This window comes from Poecilia reticulata, chromosome 21, assembly GCF_904066995.2.
Source record: "Poecilia reticulata chromosome 21, P_reticulata-male-v2, whole genome shotgun sequence".
Lineage (NCBI taxonomy): Eukaryota > Metazoa > Chordata > Actinopteri > Cyprinodontiformes > Poeciliidae > Poecilia > Poecilia reticulata.
Genome location: NC_088850.1, coordinates 910401 through 930505, shown reverse-complemented (window position 1 = coordinate 930505; position 20105 = coordinate 910401). Strand labels below are relative to the sequence as shown.

Sequence of the window (20105 nt, the reverse complement as noted above, 5' to 3'; positions counted from 1 at the left end):
TGTGTTTCTGAGCCGCTCCTGTTCGGAACTGAACCAAACGAGCGCACAGAACCAGAATGATACTGGGAGGAGTGGGTCAAATGTCCAACTGGGAGGAGGTTGGAGGAGGGGGCGGGGCCTCTTCTGTCAGCCAATCAGACAACAGTCTGCCAAGGAGGCCACGGAAAACAGGAAATAGCTTCTTTACCACAGTTAACTTGTTTTCCTCTGTGGTTTATCGGGATATGAGGACGGACATGTCCAGGTGCATTCTGGGAGATGTAGGAGAAAGCAGAACAGTGTAACACAAATCTCTTCCAACTACAAGAACCGGCCCAAAAACAAAAGAAAACAAAAATACTGAGAACCAGAGTCAAAGTGTTAAAGTTCTGATGATTTTTCTGTAAACATGATCATATGAATCTGATCTGTTTCCTCCTCGGTGTGACTGAACTTCGCTGTGAATCCAGTTTATGAATGACGGTGTTTCCAGTGAGTCTGTGTGAACTGAGCTCTTCCTGTAAACATGACGCTGGTGTTTATATTGTAACATCTTTGGGTTTTACTGGTTTCCAGTTAGGCTCCTCAGGAGAATCAAGCTGTCCTCCTGTAGAGAGAAATAAAACATTATAAACAGATTAAAACGTGCAGGAAGCAGAAACACCGGTGTGGTGAGTCTGGTGGTGATTTAAGCTTCCACCAGCAGAGGGCAGCAGACTCAACACGCTGTTTACAGGAAGTTTACAGTTTGAATGTAAAATGAAGTTTACTGATATAAAATACATTTTTCATTGTTTATAAAGCAGAAAAACTTTCATTAATGATCTGCTGTTATCTGCCAAATAGAGAAAAAAATCGATAAAGACGCTAAAGACAGATCCACCAATCAGAGAGCAGAAAACATAAAATTATACTGAAGATTAGAAACACTGTAACATGTTTTACTAAAGTAAAAGGGAAAAGGATTTGATAAAAAGTCTATTGAAATACTGAGAAAGTGAACAAATTATAAATATTTTGATATTTAAAAGTTACATCATCAGACAGACCAAAACAAATGTGGATATTTTAAGGATAAAAATGCCAATAATTCATATAAGCAACAAAAATGAACAAAATCAGGCAACATATTTTTTTTTACAAATCAGTTTCCTTCAGTAAAATCAGATGAAACTTGAACAGAAGCTGCAGCTCTGTGTCTGTCTGCTGAGCTTCAGTCACAGGTGAAACAGAAACAGGCCCACAGCATCACAGGTCCTCCACCGACCCAGCAGCAGTTCAGCTGTTCATGTTTCAGCAGCTTCAGTCTCACCACCAGCCTGTCCACATTCATGAAGCAGAGAATGAAGCTGAGGAGGAAATGATCAGCTGTCAGCCTTCATCAGATGTTCTGTCTCCGTTGATCTGCTGGATGATTGACGTGTTGATGATGTTCCTGCTGAATACCCAGCATGCCTCCTCAGGTGTGGCCTCACCTGGACCAGAACAGGTCCAACCAGAAACAGCTGATGGACAGGAAGTTCTGACTGTTGACTGGAACATGGAGGAGAAAGAAAAGGATCCGAGTACAGGAGGAGGAGGAGGAGGAGGAGGAGGAGGAGGAGGAGGAGGAGGAGGAGGTTGGTGTTTCCCTGAGCTTCACCTGGATAATATTTAGTTAGTTAATTAATCACTGAACAGATTCAGATCAAAACACATTAAATTCTGCTGCGGTTGCAGGAGCAGCTTTCAGCTTCTATGCTCCACATAGACCGGGCCCCAGTCGGGGGCCCTGACTGGGCCCTGGTTGGGGGCCCTGTCAGGGCCCTGATCGGAAGCCCTGACCGGGCCCTGGTCGGGGGCCCTGTCATGGCCCTGGTCGGGGGCCCTGTCAGGGCCCTGGTCGGGGGCCCCCAGGCTGTGGAACAGTTTCCCCCTGCGGCTCCGTTTGACTGGCTCTGTCCAGGGTTTAAAAAGCATTTGGAAACACTTTTTATTTACCAGGTTGTTATGTTATTATTGTGCTTCTTATTCTTGTCAGGATTTAGGTTTTTCTGAGTTCTCTGTATGTTTAGTTCAGGTTTCTCCGTCTTATTTTGATCCTGTTCCCTGTGAGTCCTGCCTCCTCCCTAATTCCTCCCTGTGTATTTAAGCCCACCTGTTGTCTCTGTCCTTGGTCAGATCCTTGTCGTCTGTAGTTCTCAGTTGAACTGGATAGTCCTCAGGTTACTTTGCTCCATGTTCAGTCTTTTGTCAGTTGCTAACGGTATTTAGCTGTGTGCTAGTGTCTCTGCTGCGCTGCCTGATCTGGACTGTTTTGAGCCACATTCATCAGTAAATTCATCATCTTCTTCATCACTACCTGGGTCTCTGCGTTCGTTCTCACCACCACAAACCACTCACAACAATTCTTGTTTTTATTCTTTGTATAATTGAAGGTTGTTTATGTGACTTTATTTATGTGAAATGTTTCATAAATAAATTTTCTCACTTCCTATATTCAGATTTCTGATCAAAGTCTCCAGAATTTTAAATGAAAGAAACAAGGTGATAGAAATAGAAAAGTTATGAATCATAACTGTCAAATGTCCTTTCATTAATCTCTTTGTTCTCCAGAAAGCTTTGACTTTAGTTGTGGCTCTTATTGAAATACCTTTCATGCCTTCTCAGGTGCAGCCACACCTGTATGTGAAAAGGTCTTCTGTTGATTCTGGACTTCCTCCAGTCCTTCCAGACAACCCAGTAGGACCAGTAGACTCCAGGTGAACCTGTTTGTTCACAGCTCTGAGTTTGAAATGAAACATAAATGAAAGAGAGACTGAGACCAACCTCAGCATAGATTCCTGAAGCCGTCAGCTTTCAGGTCCCTGCAGCAGATTTATGGTTCCTTCCAAGCAAAGTGCTGTCTGGCCTCATCGTACCAGCTGCTTCAGCTCACGACGCAATGAACCATCCAACACCTGCTCAGCAAACTGATCTCTTAGCAGCGTCTCAGAACTCAACATACCAGCAGGTGCGCGCTGCTTTACCTTCTCCATAAGACCCATTAATGCGAGGGAGAACTCCTGAAGACTCTCTCCCTCTTGTCGTCTTCTGGAAAAGAAGAAGGCCTCCTGCAGAGCAACACATGACTCTGAGCAACCATACAATTCCTGTAAGGTTTCAAATATCCTAGCAGGGTCCTCCCTCTCGGCACTAGAGCGATACTTTATTTCATTCCTAGCCTCTCCATCCAAGTGATCAAACAGGGAAAACGCTTGGTCAGCCACAGATAGATGTCGCTCTCATACACACCTTCGCTTCCTCCATCCACTAACTCAATCCTATGCCTGTCCTTCCTCTAAAGAGGACATTTCCTATCTCTAGGCACAAAAATCAGGCTCTCTGCTGCAGGGAGACTAGGCGTAGGAGGGGCATTAGGCAATGCTGAAGAAGTGGACGGCTGAGCACTTAAGCTAGCCTGCCTTTGTCGCAACTGCTCATTGTGAGCTCTTAAGCTTTGCTACCAGCTTTTTAAGTTCCTGAATCTCTTCTTCCATAATTATCACAAGCTTATGCTGCTTCCTATGATTACTGCAGTGCAAAATAATAAACCAACAACCTAAGGTTACCCTAGTAACACCTCACCCACCACTTTGAAGATCTACATGGAACCACTGCTGATCTGTCTCCGGGTCGGCCAATCTGCACAAACAACAAAAAATACACAAACACAAATATTGAAAAACTCAAATGCTTGTCTCAGATGTTCATAAAGAGCATAATCCTGCCAACAACACCAAAAATGTGGTGACACTAGGTGGAAACTGATTTGGTGAACTTTTAGCTTTAGTAGGTTGCCCATCAACGCCACCCTGGGAATTTCACCCAGGGAATATTTCCTTTGGTTTAAGGCACACAGGTTCAGGTATGCATGGATTAAAACACCTGAGGTTCAAAATGATAAAAAAAAACATTTGTTAAATTCTTTTTAAAATGTTTTTTTAAAACCAGTTTCTTTTAAGGATGAAACAAAAGAAATCAAGAAAAATCAAAGAAAATAGAAGAAAGTGTAGTAGCTGAGGTTACCGGCCGGAGGGGACGTTATAGGGTTGGCATCAGCCAAACACAGCAAACCAAAAAAAACCTTCAACACCAGACGCAGTGAGACCCAAACTCAAGAATCACAGCATGTAGAAGAGGAAGACACCAACACCAACACCAACACCAACACCAACACCACACCAACACCAACACCGTCACCAACACCAACACCGTCACCAACACCAACACCAACACCGTCACCAACACCAACACCGTCACCACACCAACACCAACACCGTCACCAACACCACACCAACACCGAACCTCAGCAACACCAACACAACACCAACACCAACACCAACACCGTCACCAACACCAACACCGTCACCACACCAACACCAACACCGTCACCGTCACCACACCAACACCGAACCTCAGCAACACAAACACAACACCAACACCAACACCAACACCGTCACCAACACCAACACCAACACCAACACTGAACCTCAGCAACACCAACACCAACACCAACACCGTCACCACACCAACACCAACACCGAACCTCAGCAACACCAACACCAACACCAACACCGTCACCACACCAACACCAACACCGAACCTCAGCAACACCAACACCAACACCAACACCGTCACCACACCAACACCAACACCGAACCTCAGCAACACCAACACCAACACCAACACCGTCACCAACACCAACACCAACACCAACACCGTCACCAACACCAACACCGAACCTCAGCAACTGCAAAACAACAAAAGAGAAGCAGTTAACTAATATAACAATCTTAAACCTAATAAGAAAAACAATATCAACCCAACTAAATAAACAAAAAGGGCCGTAAACAAAATGAGTAAAGAAATAGAAAAAAAAATAGCCACTGCAAATTAAAACATCAGGACCAGGCGTGGCCCGCTTGTCTCGCCACAGCAGGAGGTGAAATGGCGCCGATGCCAAACCCCAAACCGCTTCATGGAGGCGGATGATGCCGCCGCAGTCCAACTTTAAAACGATTGTGTGGAAATCCGGGAGACGAACTCAGAGCAAAGCAGAGTCCTGGTGTTGTAATCTCTTGGTGTTGCTACATCCACCACAACGGCTTTCCTCTGTTTATCCACCACCACAATGTCTGGTTGGTTCTCCATCACCATCCTGTCTGTCTGGATCTGGAAGCTCCACAGGATCTCAGCTCAGTCATTTTGTTCTGAATGGATGATAGAAAAGCAGGTGAGAAGAATCAGGTGTTGAACCAACGTCTGCCAACCGTCGACTACTTGGAGCTTTCAGGAAAATATTTAGATAAAGTTCAATAAATGTTAGAGCAGATGTGATAACTTTAATATGTTTGGAAGCAACTGGAGGATCCTGTTGGAGATTTAGATAAACGTAGCATGTTGTTGCTTTTATAAACTGAATAATGTCTTTCAGTTCCCATGACTCAGGTTTTTAATCTCATTAATAATTGACTCTAAACTTGTTTATTTTACACGTGTCACCAGCAGCAGTTCTGCTGTTCACGTTTCAGCAGCTTCAGTCTCACCACCAGCCTGTCCACATTCATGAAGCTGAGAATGAAGCTGAGGAGGAAATGATCAGCTGTCAGCCTTCATCAGATGTTCTGTCTCCGTTGATCTGCTGGATGATTGACGTGTTGATGATGTTCCTGCTGAATACCCAGCATGCCTCCTCCTGTGTGGCCTCACCTGGACCAGAACAGGTCCAACCAGAAACAGCTGATGGACAGGATGTTCTGACTGTTGACTGGAACATGGAGGAGAAAGAAAAGGATCCGAGTCCAGGAGGAGGAGGAGGAGGAGGAGGAGGAGGAGGAGGAGGAGGAGGAGGAGGAGGAGGAGGAGGAGGAGGAGGAGGATCTGGTGTTTCCCTGAGCTTCACCTTGATAATATTTAGTTAGTTAATTAATCACTGAACAGATTCAGATCAAAACACATTAAATTCTGCTGCGGTTGCAGGAGCAGCTTTCAGCTTCTATGCTCCACGTAGACCTGTCCCTGGTCGAGGGCCCTGTCATGGCCCTGGTCGGGGGCCCCCAGGCTGTGGAACAGTTTCCCCCTGCGGCTCCGTTTGACTGGCTCTGTCCAGGGTTTAAAAAAGCATTTGGAAACACTTTTTATTTACCAGGTTTTTGTTATTGTGCTTCTTATTCTTGTCAGGATTTAGGTTTTCCTGAGTTCTCTGTATGTTTAGTTCAGGTTTCTCCATCTTATTTTGATCCTGTTCCCTGTGAGTCCTGCCTCCTCCCTAATTCCTCCCTGTGTATTTAAGCCCACCTGTTGTCTCTGTCCTTGGTCAGATCTTTGTCGTCTGTAGTTCTCAGTTGAACTGGATAGTCCTCAGGTTACTTTGCTCCATGTTCAGTCTTTTGTCAGTTGCTAACGGTATTTAGCTGTGTGCTAGTGTCTCTGCTGCGCTGCCTGATCTGGACTGTTTTGAGCCACATTCATCAGTAAATTCATCATCTTCTTCATCACTACCTGGGTCTCTGCGTTCGTTCTCACCACCACAAACCACTCACAACAATTCTTGTTTTTATTCTTTGTATAATTGAAGGTTGTTTATGTGACTTTATTTATGTGAAATGTTTCATAAATAAATTTTCTCACTTCCTATATTCAGATTTCTGATCAAAGTCTCCAGAATTTTAAATGAAAGAAACAAGGTGATAGAAATAGAAAAGTTATGAATCATAACTGTCAAATGTTTTTTCATTAATCTCTTTGTTCTCCAGAAAGCTTTGACTTTAGTTGTGGCTCTTATTGAAATACCTTTCATGCCTTCTCAGGTGCAGCCACACCTGTATGTGTAAAGGTCTTCTGTTGATTCTGGACTTCCTCCAGTCCTTCCAGACAACCCAGTAGGACCAGTAGACTCCAGATGAACCTGTTTGTTCACAGCTCTGAGTTTGAAATGAAACATAAATGAAAGAGAGACTGAGACCAACCTCAGCATAGATTCCTGAAGCCGTCAGCTTTCAGGTCCCTGCAGCAGATTTATGGTTCCTCCATCCTGACGGTTAGAAGCTGAGCCGACTGCAGTGGTCAGAAGCTCCAACTGAAGGAGACCAATAACTTCCAGCAGTCAGTCCAGTAACTCAGCTACTTGTCACCAGTTTACTGGGTTCTTCCTGCAGACCTTCAGGTAGAGACGAGGTGTGTGGCGTCGAGTCTCAGGCCAGGAGCAACACACTGACCGATCTCACAACATTCACATGTTACACAGGAAACCTCATGAAACCTCCCAAGACTAAATGTGAGCTCAGAGTAAACAAACATGGCCGACTGGGGAGAAGTGATGGTTTATAGAGGATGTTTAGCCTCTGATGTCCTGGATTCACGTCTCTTTCTGACTGGCGACTCGTCACATTCAGCAGGCTGCATTATCACTGGTCCTTAGTGGAGCTCCAGTGGTGGGTGATGCATAGATGGACAAAGTTTCATCAAGTAAAAGTTGATCAGTCAGAAGTTTACTCAAGTTAAAATACGGTACTAAAGTGTTCAATAGTACAAATCATATTTTCTAATGTCAGTTCATTGCTGTGTTGTTTTCTAAATGCCTTTGCAGAACCTTGAAACTTACTGAGACCACCTGATGATGTAGAACCTCAAAAAGACTGAACCATCTGTCAAACATTCAAAATGGGCAATAAAATGCTGTTTTCACTATTTTATTATTTAAAATATCCACAACCTCCAAAAAAGATACATACATATATTACATATTTAAATTCCTTTCTCGCCCTCCGCAGGTGGTCTCTCTCTCTCTTTCATCCTCTGAGCTTAGGTCCTCTACCAGAGGCCTGGGAGCTTCAGGTTCTCCTCCAGTATCTTGGCTCTAGTTTGGGGATGACTGCCCCGAGGGCCCCGATGACCAGTGGTGGAGAAAGTAAAAGAAAGCATCCATCCATCCATCCATCCATCCATCCATCCATCCATCCATCCATCCATCCATCCATCCATCCATCCATCCATCCATCCATCCATCCATCCATCCATCCATCCATCCATCCATCCATCCATCCATCCATCTTCTGCTTATCCGGGGTCGGGTCCCGAGGGCAGCAGCTTCAGAAGGGAGGTCCAGACTTCCCTCCCCAGCCACTTCTTCCAGCTCCTCCAGGAACCCCAAGGCGTTCCCAGGCCATAGAGAGACATAGTCCCTCCAGCGTGTCCTGGGTCTCCCCCTCTTCCCGTTGGGACCTGAACACCTCACCAGGGAGGCGTCCAGGAGGCATCCTGACCGAACGCGTTATTCCTACGATTTTGGTCGGCTAGTGTGTGCTCTCTCAGGTTTTGAAAATCGGCCGACAATTCTAAAATTGTGTAGAGTGAACTGGGCTTTACAACTGCCACTTTGAACAAAAACAATCTCTAAATAATGCACATGCTCTGGGTGCTCTTTCATTCTTGTGTTTTATTTACTTGCTAATTAAATAAATGTATATAATTACATAAAATAATATCTACTGCAGTGTACGCAGAGCATTACAAGAACAAAGAACGGCTCTTAGTGAGGCTCCAGTCCTAGTATAGAGAAGTTCAGAAGTTTTCTTTTTAAAACCAGTTTCTTTTAAGGATGAAACAAAAGAAATTAAGAAAAATCAAAGAAAATAGAAGAAAGTGTAGTAGCTGAGGTTACCGGCCAGAGAGGGCGCTATAGGGTTGGCATCAGCCAAACACAGCAAACCAAAAAAAACCTTCAACACCAGACGCAGTGAGACCCAAACTCAAGAATCACAGCATGCATAAGAGGAAGACACCGTCACCAACACCAACACCGTCACCAACACCAACACCGTCACCACACCAACACCAACACCGTCACCACACCAACACCAACACCAACACCAACACCGTCACCAACACCAACACCGTCACCACACCAACACCGTCACCACACCAACACCAACACCAACACCGTCACCAACACCAACACCGTCACCACACCAACACCAACACCAACACCAACACCGTCACCACACCAACACCAACACCGTCACCACACCAACACCAACACCGTCACCACACCAACACCGTCACCACACCAACACCAACACCGTCACCACACCAACACCGTCACCACACCAACACCGTTACCACACCAACACCGTCACCACACCAACACCGTCACCAACACAAACACCGTCACCACACCAACACCGTCACCAACACAAACACCGTCACCACACCAACACCGTCACCACACCAACACCGTCACCAACACCAACACAGTCACCACACCAACACCAACAACAACACCGTCACCAACACCGTCACCACACCAACACCGTCACCACACCAACACCGTTACCACACCAACACCGTCACCACACCAACACCAACACCGTCACCACACCAACACCGTCACCACACCAACACCGTCACCACACCAACACCGTTACCACACCAACACCGTCACCACACCAACACCAACACCGTCACCACACCAACACCAACACCAACACCGAACCTCAGCAACTGCAAAACAACAAAAGAGAAGCAGTTAACCAATATAACAATCTTAAACCTAATAAGAAAAACAATATCAACCCGACTAAATAAACAAAAAGGGCCGTAAACAAAATGAGTAAAGAAATAGAAAAAATAGCCACTGCAAATTAAAACATCAGGACCAGGCGTGGCCCGCTTGTCTCGCCACAGCAGGAGGTGAAATGGCGCCGATGCCAAACCCCAAACCGCTTCATGGAGGCGGATGATGCCGCCGCAGTCCAACTTTAAAACGATTGTGTGGAAATCCGGGAGACGAACTCAGAGCAAAGCAGAGTCCTGGTGTTGTAATCTCTTGGTGTTGCTACATCCACCACAACGGCTTTCCTCTGTTTATCCACCACCACAATGTCTGGTTGGTTCTCCATCACCATCCTGTCTGGAAGCTCCACAGGATCTCAGCTCAGTCATTTTGTTCTGAATGGATGATAGAAAAGCAGGTGAGAAGAATCAGGTGTTGAACCAACGTCTGCCAACCGTCGACTACTTGGAGCTTTCAGGAAAATATTTAGATAAAGTTCAATAAATGTTAGAGCAGATGTGATAACTTTAATATGTTTGGAAGCAACTGGAGGATCCTGTTGGAGATTTAGATAAAAGTATCATGTTGTTGCTTTTATAAACTGAATAATGTCTTTCAGTTCTCATGACTCAGGTTTTTAATCTCATTAATAATTGACTCTAAACTTGTTTATTTCACACGTGTCACCAGCAGCAGTTCAGCTGTTCACGTTTCAGCAGCTTCAGTCTCACCACCAGCCTGTCCACATTCATGAAGCAGAGAATGAAGCTGAGGAGGAAATGATCAGCTGTCAGCCTTCATCAGATGTTCTGTCTCCGTTGATCTGCTGGATGATTGACGTGTTGATGATGTTCCTGCTGAATACCCAGCATGCCTCCTCAGGTGTGGCCTCACCTGGACCAGAACAGGTCCAACCAGGAACAGCTGATGGACAGGAAGTTCTGACTGTTGACTGTAACAGTCAAGAGTCGTAGCGTTAAAGAAAATGATCCGAGTCCAGGAGGAGGAGGAGAAAGAGAAAGAGGAGGATGAAAAGGAGGAGGAGGAGGAGGAGGAGGAGGAGGAGGAGGAGGAGGAGGAGAAAGAGAAAGAGGAGGATGAAAAGGAGGAGGAGGAGCTCTGGTGTTTCAGACGGAGTCAGAATATAAAGGCTGAAGAAGCAGAAAGAGTTCGACCTGCGATTGATTCACCGTTTGACTCACATCGACCTCAGAGGTGAGAGGAAACTTTACAGATTTAACATGAAGTTATAGAAAGTTATAACAGCTGTTGGCAACATTTCTTGAGTTTAACTTAATACAAGCAGCTTTAAATGTGCTTATATCTGACTATGTGTATATGTATATATTTCTCATTATCTATAATATTTTTCCATAAATTCAGTGTTTGGTAGAAACTCATGTCTATTTCATGGATGATTTGATTCACCATCACTTCTCATTTTCCACAGTTTTATTAAATTCAAACAACTTTCATATTTTAAAACAGTTTCATTAATGCTGTTGATGATAAATGATTTTTTTCTGTTTGCAGAAGCATTAATGACCTTTGACCTGTACTGTCACTGTGTTTTATATCTGTTGCTAATGGATGTCTCGTAACTTTATTTTACATTATTGATTTTTTAAAAGTATTTTTAATTTCAGTTGCTTTACTTCAGTCCAAATATTATAAAGTATCATTACTGTTACTTCACTGATTGGAGAAAAAGCATGTAAAAAAAACCCCCATATAAAATTAAAAATTAGTTATTTTGTAATCATATTATATATTTATATTATTTATTGTGTTATTCTTTAAAATATCTGAATTTGAGTAAAGCTTTATGCTTTTTTCTCTAACATCATTTTAAAATATTAATCAGATGTTCTGATCAGTTACTCATAACCTGAGTCGTTTTTTAGTAATAACTTTTTACTTCAACTTGAATAAAATATATTAAAGTAACTCTTACTAGAGTAAATCTGCCCCGTACATTTAAACTAATAGATGTTGGATCTTTGCTGTAAACTGTGTTGTTTTCCAGCAGCTCTTCATCATCATCATCATCATCATCATCATCATCATCATCATCATCATCATCATCATCATCATCATCATCATCATCATCATCATCATCATCATCATCATCATCATCACTTCCTCCCAGTAGAACCAGTCTGATCTGATCCACATCAAACCAGTTTGTTCCTGAGGAAACAGAGACGGAGACCCAGAGGTCAGAGCTTCCTCCATCCTGAAGGTCAAAGGTCAGAAGCTGATCTGAAGGATCCAGGAGGATCAGACTGTAAATATTTAATATTTATCAGATTTTATGTCAAACTGCAGGTGGATTTAATCTGATATCAGCTTCAGCAGGAAGTTGGTTTAATATCTGAGTGTTTCTGTGTCTTTAAGGTCTGGAGAACAACAGAGAGGTCAGAGAAGGTCATCACCATGGCAACAGCATCACAGGCAATCAGTGAAGAATTATCTCTGGCTCTGCTGAACATTAATGGTCTTAGAGACAAAACTCATGAAGTTCAACACATTATTGCTCGTGATAAGCTGCATGTTGTGGCTCTGTGTGAAACTAAACTAAACACCAAAGTTGCAGACAGTGATGTTTATATACCAGGATTCAGCATGTGGAGGAAAGACAGAAACGACAAGAGTAACATTAAAGGAGGTGGAGTCGCTCTGTATGTTCAGGATCGTATTAAAACCAAATTAAGACCCGACCTGATGAAGGCTGAAGCTGATGTGGAGAATCCTGAAGCTGAGATCATTTGGGTTGAGATGCAGCTTCCTGAAGGCCGACCAGTTTTACTGGGTTGTTGCTACAGACCTACAAAAGATGAAAAAAAATATTTAAAACACATCAAGGACACAATAAATCTGATATCCAAGAATGATAAAGGTAAAGACATTTTCCTGATGGGCGACTTTAACATTGACTGGAACTCAGATGAGAAGAAAAAGGCTGATGATCTTACACAGGGTGAGAAGAAAGAAGCTGGTGATCTTACACAGGGTGAGAAGAAAGAAGCTGGTGATCTTACACAGGGTGAGAAGAAAGAAGCTGGTGATCTTACACAGGGTGAGAAGAAAGAAGCTGGTGATCTTACACAGGGTGAGAAGAAAGAAGCTGGTGATCTTACACAGGGTGAGAAGAAAGAAGCTGGTGATCTTACACAGGCTTGGAAACAGATCGTTAAAGATCCTACCAGGGTGACTATAGATTCACTAACATGTATTGATCACATTTACACTAATCTTTCAGACCGCTTAGAACCAAAATACATCCCTACAGGCTGCAGTGACCATAACCTCGTTACTGTCAAGGTCAGTAGAAAGATCCCTCAGAGTGAAGCAAACTTTAGATCAAACCAATTCGACAGAGAGGAATTTCAGAAAGATATAAAAGTTGGTAAGTGGAGTGAAGTCTGTAAATTGACTCTTCCTAAGGAAAAAGAAAATTCCAACAAATTACCCTACTTAAAGAAAGCTCTGGAAGAGTTTACTAAGATCTTTCTCAAAGTAGCACATAAATATGCTCCATTAAAGAGCCAAGATATTTATTGTTTACTGAAGTTGGATGCTAAGTTGGAATCTTTTGTATCTGACAGAGATAAAGTAAAATATAAAATGATAAACAAAATCTATAACTCTGTAAAGATAAAAAAGAAACTTCAGGAAAAGATTGATAATTATCTGAAACCAAAACCCCAGAATCCACCAGAAGGAGATGAAAATGATGCTATAGAGTCAGAAGAAACTTCACCTTTTCATCTCCCTGAGATTGAAGCCCCAGAGGCAGGACAGCAAACCTATAAAACCAGCACTGAAACTACAGATTCAGAATCTCTTCCTAAAGATATTGCAGGTGGACAGAGGAATAGAAGGAGAAGTGGGGGATTTAGCTTTGAAGAGACTAGATATACAGCAGTGAAAAGATGGTTGGAGTACGTCTGTGATCATGTGGTTAAGGTCATAGATAAAACTGAGGCTGAACTGTTGAAACTTGCAGCTGATTATATCTCTGCTCCCATCCGTGACATCCTGAAAGGATGCACAAAGATTGGTGAGTTTCCTGAAGGGCTTAAAGAAATCAAATCATTCCCATTTTCAACAGACAACTATAACCAAATCAGACAGAGCAGTGGAGCTGACAGGTTACACATCATATTAAGTTATGTATTTGATGTCATTCTTTATGAGCAGTTCAAATCGTTCTTTATTGGGAATGAAAAAACATCTGCAGAAACACTTAAAGAAAAACTGGAGCAACTAGAAACTGATACAAGAGCAGTAGGAGCTGTGCTCCTGGATTTCACTTCTTCCTTCGACTCCATCAGTCATGATTTGCTGATTACAAACCTGGAGGAATCTGGTTTCTCAGATTCGGCTCTTAAACTGATAAAAAGTTTTCTTTCCATCCATAAAGGTTCCTCTGGTTTGCCTGGAGGAAGCTGCCTCGCTCAGCTCCTCCGCATCATCATTATTAATGATTTAAAGGAAAAATTAGAACCATCTGCTGTTATCTGTAACAGCTACATGATGATCTGTGCAGATGGAGACCCTGAGACGGTAGAGAGAGAGTTAGATGATAAAATGGAGACTGTGAGAAAATGGAACAAACAGTTCAACATTTCATGTGAAATCAGACGAAAAGAATTAAAACCCTCTGAGCTGTCAAAGATCCTTGAGTCTATGCTTCGTTGCCATGGAGACGAATCAAACTGGATCAGAGCTCCTGGAAACATAGTGAAGCAAAATGGTGACTGGAAATATGACAATGTTTCAAAAGAACTAGAGCTGAACTTTGGTCCAGGTTCACTGCAGAGATTTCAAACACAAAATCAGAAACTTTCTGAAGACTTTGCTGCTGGAGACATCAGTTGGTCTGGAGGTTCAGAGAGGAGAGAAATGTGAAGAGGATTCAGATTCTAGAGGTTTTATCAGTACAGGAAACTATGAAAACAACAAAAGTTGATCAAAATTCAGCTGATAAATGTTAAAAAAATGTAAAGTCAAATAGGGCTGAATCGATTCCTCGAGTGATTCGAGTACCTCGATTATTAAAATTCCTTGAGGAAAATTGACCTGCCTCGAAGCTTCGTTAATTTATGTTTTATCATTTAGCGCACCGTGTTTCAGCCGGAACATTATTTGGGTTGCGCGGAGCTCTGACTTCCGCCTCTGAGTTGTTGACGGAAGCTACGTGTTAGCGGCATAACGTCCAATCTTCAAGTTCGGCCCGCAGGGATTTTACTGATTGGTGATAATTCCGGGTTTTCATCGTTTTTGTGGGACCAATAAACATCCTTAAAATGACCGGCGCGATGCCGGGAGTTCGGCAGCCTTTCTGCTCCGGAGCTGCTGGTTGAACGGCGGGAAGAAGCTGAGGAGGATTTCTACAGGTGAGCGGAGAGACTGAACACGGCTGAGGGTTGATGCTTACAGGGTCAGAGCAGCTTTACGGACGAACCGCACAATAAACTGATATCATCCCGGTCTGAACAAACGGGAGGCGGAACATGGCTGGTAGATGAGTTTCTGAACGGAGGAGCCGTAAATATCCCGTGTTGCTCCCCCGGTCTACAAAACAGTAACTGGTAGGGAAGCTCAAAGGTGGAAAAAATAGACTGATGTTGATATCCGATAGTAACACTGGTGTTATGGAAGATTTACCAATATTTTATTTCATAATTGTTTTTATCCGATTACTCGATTAATCGTAAGAAAAATCTATAGATTACTCGATTACTAAAATAATTGTTTACAACAGCCCTAAAGTCAAATGAATCTACAGCTTCAGATAAAACTCCCAAAAAAATCCAGAACATTAAAACAGGATTTATTTTCCTGCTGACAGTAGAAACTGTTTGAATCACAAGTCAAAAACCTGAAAACTCAACTTTGTACAATTTATTGTTTGCTTCTTATTTTAAAATTTCTTTTTATTTCTGCTTATTTTTATCTTTCTTTTATTTAGCACAAAGAAAACAAAAACTTTTTTGAGGAAGAATCACTGTGTTGGTTCATAAATCACAAATATGACCAAATGTAATGAAAATGTGAGTGAAATATTGTGAAATGTCTGATTTTAATCAAGTGTTGATAGATTATATTTACAGCAGATATATATTCATGTTTCTGAATGAACTCAATTTTTTATTATTATGAATCTTTAATCATGTGTAAACAGAAATTATGTTTTGACTTTGGTCTCTGTTTATCTTTTGTTTTAGACTTTAAATGAAATATATAAGGATACATATTTTTCTTTATGCTTGTGTTTATTCTATATTTTATTGTAATGTTACATATCAATCATTTGATGAGTTCATTGAGTTTAACATAAATTTTGTAGTTTTTCTTTGTAAAATTGTTCCAGTTTGTTCTGTTCATGATGTTCCAACCTTCACCACCAGGTGTCACTGTGGGACAGAGAAATTAATGTTCAGCTCAGAAGCTCAATAAAAGGTTAAAGGTCGCTCTGATTCTGCCTGGTTTTTCTACCATGTAACTCCAGAGTCCTGCTCTGATTGGCTGATTGTTGATCTGCTGAATCTGACTGAACCGGATCATTTCAAGAACAATCTAAAACACGACTTAATCAGTTAATAACTTTTTTTCCCATGTCATATTGTTTCTGAACTGTTTGTGCTTTGCTAGAGCAGCGATGCAACACGTTGATCGCGGAAGATTTTGAGTTGATCTCGGCATCAGGTGACAAACTGAACGCTGCCAGGAGGCTGAGAGCAGCACGTCTTCTGGCTGGGTTAAAACGTTCATAACTTTATTAAATAACAACAATAAATAAATTTTAAAAAATCAACAAAACGTGTTCAAATTAATGACTCAAGAACAATAATAATATCAGTGATTACTGTTTCAACAAGGTGTTGCGCAATTCTGTGCGTTTCGGTTCCATTACCAAAATAACCATCAGAGCAGGAGCTAACAGTCCTGCCCACACATTTCTTTAAGAAAGTCCTGCCTGTCATTAATGATCTGATCCAAATAGTAACTCATCGCTCTCTTCAGGTGTTTTCCCCCAGGCTCTGAAAACAGCAGTTATCAAACCACTGATAAAAAAGAACAATCTGGACAAATCACTACTGCAGAATTACAGGCCGACCTCTGACCTCCCATTCATCAGCAAAAGTATTGAAAAAACTGTTTTTAAACAATTAAATAACTTCCTAACAATAATGAATCGCTTTGACTCCTTCCAGTCTGGTTTCCGGTCCCACCACAGCACGGAGACGGCCTAGTCAAAGTGTTCAATGACATCCATATAAACACAGACTGTGGGAGAACCACAGTGCTGGTTCTGATGGACCTCAGTGTTGACCAGGACATTTTACTGAATCGACTGGAGAGTTGGGTCGGACTCTCCGGTCCAGTGCTCAACTGGTTTGAATCTTACATAAAGAACAGGGATTTCTTTGTTTCAATCGGAAACTTCTCATCAGAGAGGTCAAAGGTCACATGTGGGGTACCCCAAGGTTCAATCCTAGGACCCCTTCTCTTCAATATTTATATGCTCCCACTGGCTCAGGTTATAACAGGAAATAAGATTAGCTACCATAACTACGCGGATGATACACAGCTCTACATCACGATGTCACCAGGTGACCTTTGACCCCATCCAAACAGATCAATGAGTGGATGAGCCAAAACTTTCTCCAGCTGAACAGAAACAAAACTGAAGTTATTATCTTTGGACCTAAAGAGGAGCGAACCAGAATCAATGCACAGCTTCAGTTATTACAACTAAAAACCAGCAATCAGCCCGAAACCTGGGAGTAGTGATGACCTCTGACCTGAACCTTCAGAGCCACATTAAGACAGTCACAAAGTCGGCCTTCTATCACCTGAAGAACATCTCTAGGATTAGAGGACTGATGTCTCAGCGCGATCTAGAGAAACTCATCCATGCGTTTATCTTTAGCCGCATTGATGCAACAGCGTCTTCACAGGTCTGACTAATAAATCAATCAATCAAACAGCTGCAGCTGATCCAGATGCTGCTGCTGTTCTGACTAAAACCAGGAAGATAGAGACATAACACCAGTTTTAAAGTCCCTCCTCTGGCTCCCTGTAGCTCAGAGAATAGACTTTAAAATACTGATGTTAGTTTATAAATCACTGAACGGTTTAGCACCACAATACATTAAAGATCTGTTATTGCTGTACCAACCGTCTAGACCCCTCAGATCTTCTGGTTCTGCTCTGCATCCCCAGAACCAGAACCAAACGAGGAGAAGCAGCATTCAGCTTCTATGCACCACAGATCTGGAACAAACTTCCAGAAAACTGTAAAACAGCTGAAACACTGAGAGCCTTTAAATCTCAACTTAAAACCCACCTGGTTAGAGTTGCTTATGGCTAAATTAGGGTTAGAGTGGGTTTTGATGTTTTTAATGTTTTTATCTTTAGTTTTTATCTATTTATTAATTTCTTTTATTCCTTTTTTTTTACGGAGCCTGGTGCTGCAAGGTTGGAGACCTTGTTCTGTTAGGTAATGGGCCTGGATAATACCTGGATAATACCTGTGTTAAACGGACGGCGGAGTCCGGCAACGACAGGCGCTTAAATTCCGTAACAAAAGTATTTTTATCTTTGTTTTTTAAAAAAATCTTTTTTTTCAAAATCTCTTTCTCTTTCTTACTGTTTATTCAATGTCGTATGCTGTTTTTATTTTTTCTTTAATTATGTAAAGCACCTTGAAATGCCTTGTTGCTGAAATGTGCTATACAAATAAAATTTGATTGATTGATTGATTGAAAAGAAACCCGTTTTAGTGGGCTGCTGTTTCAGAGTTCAAGGCAAGCGGTTGAAGTATTTGGAAGAAATCTGTGACATAATCAGAGAGCTGTTTTCCTGATGGGTACCTTCAACATTAACTGGTTTGCAACATCTTCTCATAAAATAAAAAACAAGGAAAGATTAGAGACAGCAGCCAGATCAAGTGGTTTAAGGCAGATTGTAGGTGAAACCAGCATTGAGGGAAATCCTGGATCATGTATGGATCACATCTACACCAACGTTCCAGCTGACCGCCTGACCATCAGGGTCTCTGTTCGAAAGCAGAAGGAACATAAACGCTTTTATGTCACATTCACCCCTGCTGACAGGCCGAATATCTCTGAAGAAGATGAAATCTCAACTGCAATAGAAAATCTGAAAATATGAGAGAGTTGATAATGTGGTTAAGTTTCCTCTGATGTCTGGTCAGTTTTTCTACAGGAGTGAATTTCTGCCACTGTCATAAAAAACTAATTGTGTTGATTGTTTCTGATGTTTCCATGTGGACAAATATCATATTTACAGAATTGTAACTTTTTGTTTTCTGAAAGATGAAACTGAAGTTGGGTTTTATTATGGGTTTTTATATTAATGTTACCAAGTGGAGGAGTTTAAGTATCTGGGGATCTTGTTCACGAATGAGGGAAGAAGGGAGCGGGAGATCGACAGGCGGATTGGGGCAGCGTCTGCCGTGAAGCAGGCGCTGTACCGGTCCGTCGTGGTGAAGAGAGAGCTGAGCCAAAAAGCGAAGCTCTCGATTTACCGGTCGATCTACGTTCCCACCCTCATCTATGGTCATGAGCTTTGGGTCATGACCAAAAGAACGAGATCACGGGTACAAGCGGCCGAAATGGGTTTCCTCCTCCGCAGGGTGGCTGGGCTCTCCCTTAGAGAGAGAAGCTCGGTCATCCGGGAGGAACTCAGAGTAGAGCCGCTGCTCCTCCACGTCGAGAGGAGCCAGTTGAGGCTCGGGCATCTGGTCAGGATGCCTCCTGGACGCCTCCCTGGTGAGGAGTTCAGGTCCCACCGGGAGGAGGGGAGACCCAGGACACGCTGGAGGGACTATGTCTCTCGGCTGGCCTGGGAACGCCTTGGGGTTCCTGGAGGAGCTGGAAGAAGTGGCTGGAGAGGGAAGTCTGGGCCTCCCTTCTGAAGCTGCTGCCCCCGCGAAGGAAGGATCTGTGGTTGTTGTCCTTTGTGGCCCCAGGATGCAGCAATCTGTCCCTGAAGGAGCTCTGCAGGTCACACCTGGGCTTGGAGACTTTGTCCAACAGAGATACGATCTTAGCCAGAGCTGATCTGTCTCCCACCACCTGCACTGGGTCAAAGGTCAGCCTAGGGCAGAGCTGCTCTAACGGCTTCCTCTCAGCTGAGGATCAGCTGCTGCTCCAATAAACCTGTACAGCAGATGACTGATCTTGATTGTCATGGCAGGAATCCAGTGAGGAGGAGAGCAGGGTGGTTAACAGAGAGGTGAGGAGGAACTGATGACCTTCAGGTTGTAAAGCCTGACGACCTTTGGGTTGTTACCATAAACTGCTGTTATTCACAAAATGAAACAAAGTTTTATGCTTTCAGCTTCAAGAGCAGGACTGATTGTGATCCCAGAAACAGTAATAAAGCAGAGAAACAGGAATGTTTTTGTATATTTTATGAAAAGGAGAACCAAGATGATCAGATGCCGTCGTTATGAAATACTTAATGGAGCAACGTGTCATGATTTGTGGTAGTAGATGGTGAGGTAGACGCAGCA

General features: G+C 42.7%; 1 long non-coding RNA gene across 3 annotated transcripts; it reads left to right on the top strand.

The window, feature by feature from the left end:
• Positions 1-10697: 10697 nt before the first annotated feature.
• Positions 10698-12379, top strand: LOC145549787 (uncharacterized). Of its 3 annotated transcripts, none has more exons than XR_014085634.1 (3): positions 10698-10768; positions 11583-11840; positions 11951-12379. It is a non-coding gene; the product is annotated as an uncharacterized LOC145549787 (long non-coding RNA). The 3 variants fall into 3 exon arrangements; XR_014085635.1 differs by having other exon boundaries at positions 10720-10768; positions 11580-11840; XR_014085633.1 differs by lacking the exon at positions 10698-10768 and having other exon boundaries at positions 11495-11840.
• Positions 12380-20105: the final 7726 nt, after the last annotated feature.